General features: G+C 50.8%; 1 pseudogene; it reads left to right on the top strand.

Annotated features, from left to right (window-relative positions):
- Positions 1-302: 302 nt before the first annotated feature.
- LOC130266034 (olfactory receptor 14A16-like) lies at positions 303-1,052 on the top strand (annotated as a pseudogene).
- Positions 1,053-10,103: the final 9,051 nt, after the last annotated feature.

Below are 10,103 nucleotides of genomic sequence, written 5' to 3'. Positions count from 1 at the left end.
GGGGAGGGAAAGTGCCACCAAGCTTGGCTGGGTTATTTAAAGTCCTCTCCAAACTGAACTAATCTATTATTGCTTTTCTTACAGATCCCCAGGCCAAGAAACAGCAAATGACCAACAGCAGCTCCATCAGCCACTTCCTCCTGCTGGCACTGGCAGACACGCGGCAGCTGCAGCTCCTGCACTTCTGCCTCTTCCTGGGCATCTCCCTGGCTGCCCTCCTGGGCAACGGCCTCATCATCAGCCGTAGCCTGCGGCCACCACCTGCACACCCCCATGTTCTTCTTCCTGCTCAACCTGGGCCTCACGACCTGGGCTCCATCTGCACCACTGTGCCCAAAGCCATGCACAATTCCCTCTGGGACACCAGGACCATCTCCTACACAGGATGTGTGGCACAGATCTTTTTCTTTCTGTTCTTCATTGGCTCACAGTTTTCTCTCCTGACCATCATGTGCTACGACCGCTATGTGTCCATCTGCAAACCCCTGCACTACGGGACCCTCCTGAGCAGCAGAGCTTGTGCCCACATGGCAGCAGCTGCCTGGGCCAGTGGCTTTCTCATTGCTCTGCTTCATACAGCCAATACATTTTCCCTGCCCTTGTGCCATGGCAATGCCCTGGGCCAGTTCTTCTGTGAAATCCCACACATCCTCAAGCTCTCCTGCTCTAAATCCTACCTCAGGGAACTTGGGCTTCTTGCTGTTAATGTTTGTTTAGATTTTATCTGTTTTATGTTTATTGTTTTCTCCTATGTGCAGATCTTCAGGGCTGTGCTGAGGATCCCCTCTGAGCAGGGACGGCACAAAGCCTTTTCCACCTGCCTCCCTCACCTGGCTGTGCTCTCCCTGTTCCTCAGCACAGTATTCTTTGCCTATTTGAAGCCCTCTGTCCATCTCCTCCCCATCCCTGGATCTGGCACTGTCAGTTCTATACTCGGTGGTGCCTCCACTCCTGAACCCCCTCATCTACAGCCTGAGGAATCAGGAGCTCAAAGCTGCAGTGTGGAGACTGATGACTGGATGCTTTCAGGAACATTAAACTGCTGGTCAGTTTCTGAAAACCACTTGTAATAAAGTCATCTTTGATACTTTTTGTTTTGGTTGTGGTTTTTTTTCCCTTTGTTTTAGTTTTATCATACTGTACATAAAAAAAAGCCACTGTGTGTCCCATTGCTCATTTTGTTTCTCCATCTTGCCTGTTGCCACAGACTGTGTCAATGAAGGGCTTTGTGCTTGGTGGCTTTACACAAACTAAGGGATCTCTCTCCCAGCAAAGTTTTCTCCAGAGATGCCCCTTTTGTTCCCTTCTCTGGAGCTGCAGCAGCAATGTCTGTGTGCAGAGCTGGGGCAGATCAGTGCTGGCACAGCAGCTGTGCCCAGCAGCAGCAGCAGCACTTGGTGTTGCCAGTGCTGCTCCCGTGCCACTGCCCCGCTGCCCTCCTGCCCCTCGTGTTGCTGCAGGGCCTGAGTGCTCTCGGGGCTGGGCACAGCCCTGGGGGTGGCAGTGCCGGGGCTGCAGCAGGGACAGGCCATGGGCACTGCTGGGGCAGCGCTGACGCCTCAGGGCAGGGCCTGGGGGCTCCAGGCTCCTTGGCCAGGCTCTCTCCACAACACTTGGCCAGGCCAATGCTGAGCAGAGAAAATGCCCGTGAGCAGCCCCAGGCTGGCCGTGGGCAGGCTGGGGGCAAACAGCATGGCTGGTGCTCTGCAAGGGCCCTGCAAGGGGGAGACCCTGGCAAGGAGCAGCAGAGCAGGGGCTGATCCATCCCCACTGCGCTGGACAGCCCAGGGCAGCGTCCCAGGGCGTCCTCATGCACCTGCCAACAACATCCCCCCTCTGCAGCCCTGGCCTCTCCCCCAGCTCACACAGGTGCCACATCCTTGCAGGCACAGACACGGCAGCACTGGCTCAGGAGCCCCTGTTTGCATTGCACAGAGCAGGTGTCAGCACCCCCATGGTGCTGCTGTGGGGAGATGGAGCTGAGTGAGCACAAATGCCATCAGCCCTGGGGCCAGCAAGGGCTGGGGGACGGGAGGGAAACCACTCAGGTTTTTCGTGGCCACTGCAGTCAGCCAGAAAGTTTGTTCCCATGAGCTGTGAGTTTCCTGTCCCATCTGCAGATGTTGTTGCTCAGAGCCAGGGCTGCGTGGCAGCCACCCCCAAACTGCCCTGAGAATTTCCTTTGCTTCACCTTTTCTTTCTTTCCTCTTTCCTGATCCATATTTCTTTCTCTTTCCCAATCCTGTCCCCTTCCCTGCAAACAACCCATCCCTGTTTGCCCTTTCCTCTCTGGCCCCACTCCCCATTTCAGTTAGTTTGTTGGCACCATGGGAATGTCCCCTGGGGAGCAGGGTCATCCTACAAGTGCTTCAGGAATTGTCTGCAGGGTCCTGCAGTGCCTTGTGCTGCTCCCTTGCCAGAGGCACCACAGGCCAGGGGGGCACATCTGGGCTGGTGTGTCTGGGTGGGGGGCTCCCTGTTCTGGGCAGTGAGGAAGGGCTGGAGAGGCTCTGCAGGACTGACAGGATGGGCTTTGGGGCTGTGAGGAGAAGCTGATGGACCTGGGATGCTTGGACCTTCTGAAGAGGAGGTCCAGGGCTCATCCTGCAACTGCTCCAAGGGTGGTTACAGAGAATCACAGTGTCAGCCAGGCTGGAAAAGACCTTGGAGATCATCAAGTCCAACCTGTGCCCTGACACTGCCTTGTCTCCCTGAGCCTCCTCTTCTCCAGGATAAACATCCCCAGCTCTCTCAGCCATTCCACACAGCACTTCTGTTCCAGACCCCTCACCAGCCTTGTTGCCCTTCTCTGGACACACTCCAGCCCCTCCATGTCCTTCCTAAATTGGGGGACAAGAACTGGACACAGCACTAGAGGTGCAGCCTCACCAGTGCCCAGCACAGGGGAAGAATCACTGCCCTGCTCCTGCTGGCCACACCATTCCTGATCCAGACCAGGAGCCATTGGCCTTCTTGGCCACCTGGGCACACTGCTGGCTCATGTCCAGCCTACTGTCCACCAGTGCCCCCAGGTCCCTTTCTGCCTGGTCACTGTCCAGTCACTCTATCCCCAGCCTGTAGCACTGCAGGGGCTGTTGTGGCCAAAGTGCAGGACCCGGCACTTGGTATTGTTTAACCTGATCTTGTTGGATTTGGGCCCTGGATCCAGCCTGTCCAGGTCCCTCTGCAGAGCCCTCCTACCCTCCAGCAGATCCACACTCACACCCAGCTTGGTGTCACCAGAAAATTTGCTGATGGTGGACTCAGTGCCCTCATCCAGATCATCAATGCAGATAGTTGAAATCCACGCTGGCTGGCTCTGATCCCTCAGGCATCCTGCAGGTGCCCTGTGATGGCACTCAAGGTGATCTGTTCCATCACCTTGCTGGGCACCGAGGTCAGGCTGACAGGCCTGGAGTTCCCCAGATCCTCCTTCCAGCCCTTCTTGGGGATGGGCTTCACATTGGTACCTCCAGTCCTCTGGGACCTCCCTGGTGAGGGAGCCAGGACTGATGATAAATGATGGAGAGCAGCTTGGGGAGCTCCTCCAGCAGCTCCCTCATCCCGCTAGGATGGATCCCATCTGGTCCCAGAGCCTCCTGTGAGCATCTGAGTGGCTCAGCAGGTCCCCAGCTGCTTCCTCCTGGATTACAGGGGTCTGTTCTGCTCCTTGTCCCCATCTACCAGCTCAGGAGAACACTTGTCCTAAAGGCAACCTGTCTTATTTTTGAAAAGTGAGGCCAACAATGGGTTAAGTACCTCAGCCTTTTCCTCATCTTTGGTAACCATATCCCCCCCAATAAGGAATCAAGGTTCTCCTTTTCCCTCCTTTTGCCATGAATGTATTGATAAAACCATTTTTGTTATCCTTCACAGTAGTGGCCAGGTTAAAGTCCTAATTTAGCTTTCACCTCTCTAATTTTCTTTCTGCATGACCTAACAACTTCTTTAAATACTTCCTGAGTAGCCTGTCCCTCTGTCCAAAGGTGATGCACCTTCTTTTCTCCCTGAGCTCCTGGAAAAGCTCCATGCCCAGGCAGACCAGTCATTTTCCTTGGTAACTCAGTTTTGGCACAGAGAGACAATCTTCTTCTGGTCCTTCAAGATTTCTTTTTTGAAGTGTCTCCTTCCTTCCTACAAACCTTGTTTTAAGGGCTGTTTCCCTTAAAAAAAATCAGTACCTGATTCAGTTATCCCTAAATCTGCATCCTGAATATGCTGAAAAGTGCTCTCTCTAAGTCTAGTGTTGAAGTTTTGTTGATGCCCCTCCTTCTTTCACAGAATATTTAAAAACTCAATAATTTAATGGTCACTGTACCCCAGGCAGCCTCTGACCACCACATCTCCCACCACCAGCCCTTCTCTGTTTGTGAACAGCAGGAGACAGAGCTTTCCTTGGGAGTGGGAAGAGAAGGAAACCTCCCCCAAGTGCAGCCTGGAAGGTTCAGCCTGGAGGTGAGGAAGCAGAAAAGTCCCTCCCAGGGCAGAATGTTGGTGGCCGAGGTGTCCCAGCGTGAGGCTGGGCCGTGCCATGGCTCTGTGTGCCAGGAGCCGGCAGCGCTGGGTGCAGGGAGCCCAGGGAGGGCACAGCAATGCTGGGCTGAGAAATGCTGGGGGGACAGCGAGATGGGCGTGTGCAGCCGGCCAGGGCAGAGGAGCAGCACGCACAGGGGCACAGGCTGCAGGAGAGATGGCCAAGGGCTGGGCAGGGCTGGCAGGGCCAGAGGCACCCAGGCCTTTGTGCCCTGGGCTGGGCAGCGCCTCTGCAGCCCCACAGAAGGAACTTTCCTTGCAGGGGCTGCACTTTGCTGCTGCCTCAGCCCTCCCTGAGCAGGTTGACAGGGCTGCAGGGTGATGACATTTGTCCTTGCTGCCCCTCCCATCCCAGTGCCCCAGGAACAGCCCCGAGCCACCCGTGAGGGACAGGCCCTGCTGTGCCAGGCCTGGGCTCAGCCCTTGGCCTTTCTGCTGCCTCCAACCAGCCCAGGCCTTGCTCAACATTGCAATTCCCTGCTCATAGCCTTTGGCTCCTGCAGTCCTGGACTCAAGGATCTGCTCTCACCAGTCCCTGCCAAGCAGCAGCAGAAGCAGCAGCTGACAGCCAGCAGCTGATGGGGAGGGGCGCCGGCTAACTAGACAAAACAAACCTTCACTTTCAGAGTCAATTCTGAAAGCACCGAACATCACACACGATTGGGGATACAAAGCATTGTAATATCACCCCCTAGGACAGGCATATTAATCTTGATATTAATTTCAGGTCTAAACTTCAAAATTTAGGCCATGGTTCTCCATTATCTAGTTAATTTTCTCTGAGAGTCTAATAGGTTTAGATTTTAAAAGCATAGACTTCTCCCCAGTTAAATTCGCCCACTTTTTCAATATTAACCCCAAAGGGCTATCTGTTGGAATACTGCCATTATCACATTCAGAAGAGGATACACACTGTTGGGGAAGGTAAAACAGGAAAGCCGTAGTTACTAAATTACCATGAACAAAATAGGGTAGCCCGCTGAAGCTAATCCACTCTTGTCAAAATAATGGTCTTGGCCAGAGAGCCACTCCAAAGGTCACAAAAGACTTATCAGAGTCCAAGATTAGATCTTAGAGTTCAGAATGTCACACACTATGCTAATATAAGGATTCCTATAGGCTGCATGTAAATGCTATAGAATTTTGTATTAGATTGGTTCTTAGGGATCAAAATATTCATGATGGAAAAGGATTTATTGTATTACAAATGGAAGTTGCTCTCTTTACTTTTTACTCCTCTTTCCTTCTCTTCTCCCACTTCTCCTCTCCCTCTTCCATTACCCCAATACCCTTTTATCCCATTACTCTCTGTCCCTCCCCCTGCTCTTCTCTTCTTCCTCTTTTTCTTTTATGCTCTTTACCTTCTTTACTCTCTCTCTCTACCCTCCCTTTCTCTCTTTCTCTCCCCCCGTTTGTCTTTTTAATCTGTATGTGGCTGAGCCGGGCAGTTCCTAGCAGACTCTCTTATAATAAACTGCAGCTGTAGCTTTTAGCATTTACAGAGCGTTTGAGTCTTGTTCCACTCCGTCCACCCTGATACAAAGAACCCAGGAGTCTCCCGCAACACACCCCATTCAGATACCCAAAAATAAAGAGCAAAAAGCACAAACATAGAGTCAGGATTAGAATTCACAACCCTCACAGCTGCTGCACAGAAACTAATCAGCTGCACCACCCTTTGGCTTCAGGAAAACAGCCCTACAATTTAAACTTACTCTTTAAGAAGGTGTTCCTTCTTACCCACGGATACAGGGCAAAACAATTCTGCTGAGAACCCTAAGGTTCCCCAAAACAAATTTACAATTTACAAAATTGCTATTTACAAACCATCTTAGCACCTAACCCAGATGCTAAACAAATAGAATACCCTTTTATTCCATCACTCACATGCCCCTGTTCCAGGGTTCTTGGCTTTGATACCTCTCGACCTCTGCTGGGCCTTTCCAGGGCTGTCGGCAGGGCTTCAGTCCAGGGGTTTTCCAGATGCCTCACCTGCCCCACCAGAGGTACCAGTTCAGATGCCTAGAGGAGCTGGAATAGAGGCTAAACAGAGTTATGGGGAATAGAATGGGTATTTATTGAGAGGCCTTCAAAGGCTACACCCTGGCAGTAGAAGTGCCACAGTCGTGACCCTGGCCTGGATGGCTCCAAGGTGGAAGCAAGGCAGGGCTTGGTCACATGATCTCACATCTTTTTAGATTTTAGTCCGTTTACATACAGGAGTCAACCGTCCAATTAATAGTCTCAAATTGTGAAGTTTCAGCCTCCTTGCTTGCTTGCTGGCCCGCCCTCTTCTTTTCATGTTTTTTATGCTTAGGGCCCAAAATTTGAAGAAACTGTCCTTGAGTCCCTAGCTGGAATTGAAATATTTTGTCTTTGTCACCCAAGCACAATGGAAAAGCACACCCAAGCAGAATAGAAAAACTTAGAACTTAAGGCATCAATGTATTTCCCATAGAATGGAACCATCATTCATATAATGGAACCTGTACCTTCGACAGGGCTTCTGCCTTCTTAAATACTATAGGGCACAGGATTTCTCCCAGACCAAAAAGGCTACTGTGGGGGTCCAGGGAGTCCCTCTGGACCTTCTGTGGGTGCGAGAACCCCCCTGTCAGACCCATGAAAGACCTCCGAATAGAGCCAGGGTTGTCCGAGAGCTGGATTTAGCTCCATGGGAACATCTGCCTTCTCTCAGAGAAGAAATGCAACTTTTAAGGGAAACTAGAGTGTGAATTGGATAGTTAGCATGTAGAAAAGGTAATTTTTGGGATTGTTTATATTATCAGCCACGAGGCCAAGATGGAGGAATTGGGGTGTGGTATCTTCTTTCTTCTTCTTCTTCTTGTTCTCCATGTTGGTGGGGGATGCTGGGAATCACAGATTGGTTGAGGACAAAACTGGACATAGTAATAAGATATTGTAGTATTGGAAAGCTATTGTAAACATAGAATACGTAGTTTAGAGTATAAAAGATAAGTCCTGCCTTTCGTGGGCAGACTTTCGTTCTGGACACGGTGGTGACCAGACTGCTGCTCGCGAACAAGAAAACTATAGAGATAACAAATAATAAACAGACCTTGAGACCGGACGACTGTCTCCTGCAGCCTTTCTTCGGCAGCTTCAAGAATACCCTGTGCCCTGAACCACCCTCCTATGTCCATCTGAGTGGTCTCGGGCACAAAGAGACCCTCAGACAGTGACAGGCAACCACCCAGAACCCTGGCTGCTATTGGAGTGCTAAACGCCTCTTCCCAACTGTCATCAGGAAACTGGGATGGTGAGATTTGTTTCCCAAGGAAGCAAGCCATGGTTTGTATGCATGGGCCTGCAGCCATGACTGGGCTTCTGCCAGTCCATATGCTGCAGGATATCTCTCAGACCAAAGCTGCCACCACCTGTAACCTTAACTGGCATACCAAATGCCTCATCCTGAATGACATCTGGAAACGGGATGTTGAGTTTTGTTTTGTTTGGGAAAGAGCCAACGTTCGTATCCAGGGTGCGTTGACCAGGAGTGGGTTTTTGCCTGCTGAAATTCTATACAGTGCAGGATTTTTCCCACACCAAAGCTGCCACCACCAAAAAGACTGGGTGCTTTTGGAATAACAAGTGCCTCCTCCAATCTGGAATCTGTAAACTAGGATGGTAAATTTTGTTTCCTGTGGAAAAGATCCAGTGTTCGTATCCAGGGTCCATTGGCTGACACTGGGCTTTGGCCTGCTAAAATTCCATACAGCACAGGATTTTTCCCAGATTAAAGACGCCACTGTGTAAATCCCTAGCTACAACTGGAGTGGCAAATGCCTCCTCCGAAGTGACATGTGGAAACTGGGGTGCTGAGATTTGTTTCCTGTGAAAAAGATCCACCATTTGTATCCTGGGTCCCAGTGGCCAGGAGTGGGTTTTTGCCTGCTTAAATTCCATACGACACACGATTTCTCCCAGATCTAAGCTACCACCACCTACAACCTTCCTGTAATTGGAATGTCAAAGGCGGCCTCCTAACTGACATCAGGAAACCTGGATGATGATATTTGTTTCCCATAGAATGGAGCCACCATTCCTATAATGAAACCTGTAGCAGCAACAGGGCTCCTGCCTGCCAGTATTACATACAGCACAGGATTTCTACCAGACCATATGTGCCACCACAGAGAACCCTGGCTGCCATTGGAGTGCCAAATGATACCTCCAAACAGACATCTGAAAACTGGGATGATGAGTTTTGTTTCCTGAGGAAAAGAGCCACCGTCTTTATCCAGGGTCCTTTGTCCAGAAGTGGGTTTTTGCCTGCTGAAATTCCATATGGCACAGGATTTTTCCCAGACCAAAGCCTGCCACCACCTAGAACCCTGTCCTTCTCTGAACTGATATCTGGAAACTGGGATGTTGAATTTTGTTTCCTGTGGGAAGGAGCTGACATTCGTATCCAGGGTGCTTTGTTCGGGATTGGGTTTTTGACTGCTAAAATTCCATATGGCAGAGGATTTCTCCCAGACCAAAGCTGCCACCACCTAGAAACCTGGCTGACATTTGAGTGCAAAACACCTCCTCCTAACTGACATCTGGAAACTGAGATGGTGAGATTTGTTTCCTGTGGGAAAGAGCCAGCATTCATATCAAGGGTCCTTTGGCAGGCATGGGTTTTCACCTGCTGAAGTTCCTTGCGGCATAGGATTTCTCCCAGAACAAAGCAGCCACCTCCTAGGACAGTTGCTGCCTTTGATGCGCCAATGGCCTCTTCTAAACTGATATCCAGAAACTCGGATGGTGAGATTTTTTTTTCCATTGAAATGAGTCACCATTGGTATCCAATGTCTTTAGGCCAGGAGTGGGCTCTTGCCTGCTAAAATTTCATATGACACAGGATTTCTCTCAGTCCAAAGCTGCAACCACCTAGAACCTTAGCTGCTATTGGACTGCCAAACACCTCTTCCTTAATGACATCAAGAATCTGGGATGGTGAGATTTGTTTCTCATGGAAGGAAGCCATGGCTCATATGCATGGGTCGGTAGCCGCAACTGGGCTGCTGCCTACTAGAATTCTGCAGGATTTCTCCCTGCCTAAAGCTGCCGCCACCAAAAACCCTGGCTACCATTGGAGTGCAAAGCACCTCCTCCTAACTGACATCTGGAAACTGGGATGATGAGTTTTGTTGCTTGTGGAAAAGAGGCATCGTTCTTATCCAGGGTGCTTTGGTCAGAATTGGGTTTTTGTCACAGTACAAGCTGGCCTTATTACTGGGCAACTGACTTCTCCATATATGGAGAAGCAGCCTGGTGGGACAGACAGTCCTTCAGACACAGTGATAGGACACAATTCAGAACCAGACTGGGATTTGGACCTATGGGTTCCTGCCTGGGCTGCGGAGGCTATTGGTCAGAGGGCTAGGCAGCCTGAACTTAGGACCAATCACAAGTGCTTGCCCAGGAACATTAATGTGGTTATTTAGGAAGCAGTTCTGATCAATAAAAGGCTTTTTGTCTCATGGTGCCAGAGTGCCCCACACAGTCGGGAAGCAAGGCTCTCTGCGGTCAGACTCCCCTGCATCTGCTCCGCATCCAGT

This window comes from Oenanthe melanoleuca, unplaced genomic scaffold (genome assembly GCF_029582105.1).
Source record: "Oenanthe melanoleuca isolate GR-GAL-2019-014 unplaced genomic scaffold, OMel1.0 S001, whole genome shotgun sequence".
Taxonomy (NCBI): Eukaryota; Metazoa; Chordata; class Aves; order Passeriformes; family Muscicapidae; genus Oenanthe; species Oenanthe melanoleuca.
The sequence above is the reverse complement of the archived record's forward strand: the minus strand, read 5'-3'. Positions and strand labels throughout refer to the sequence as shown.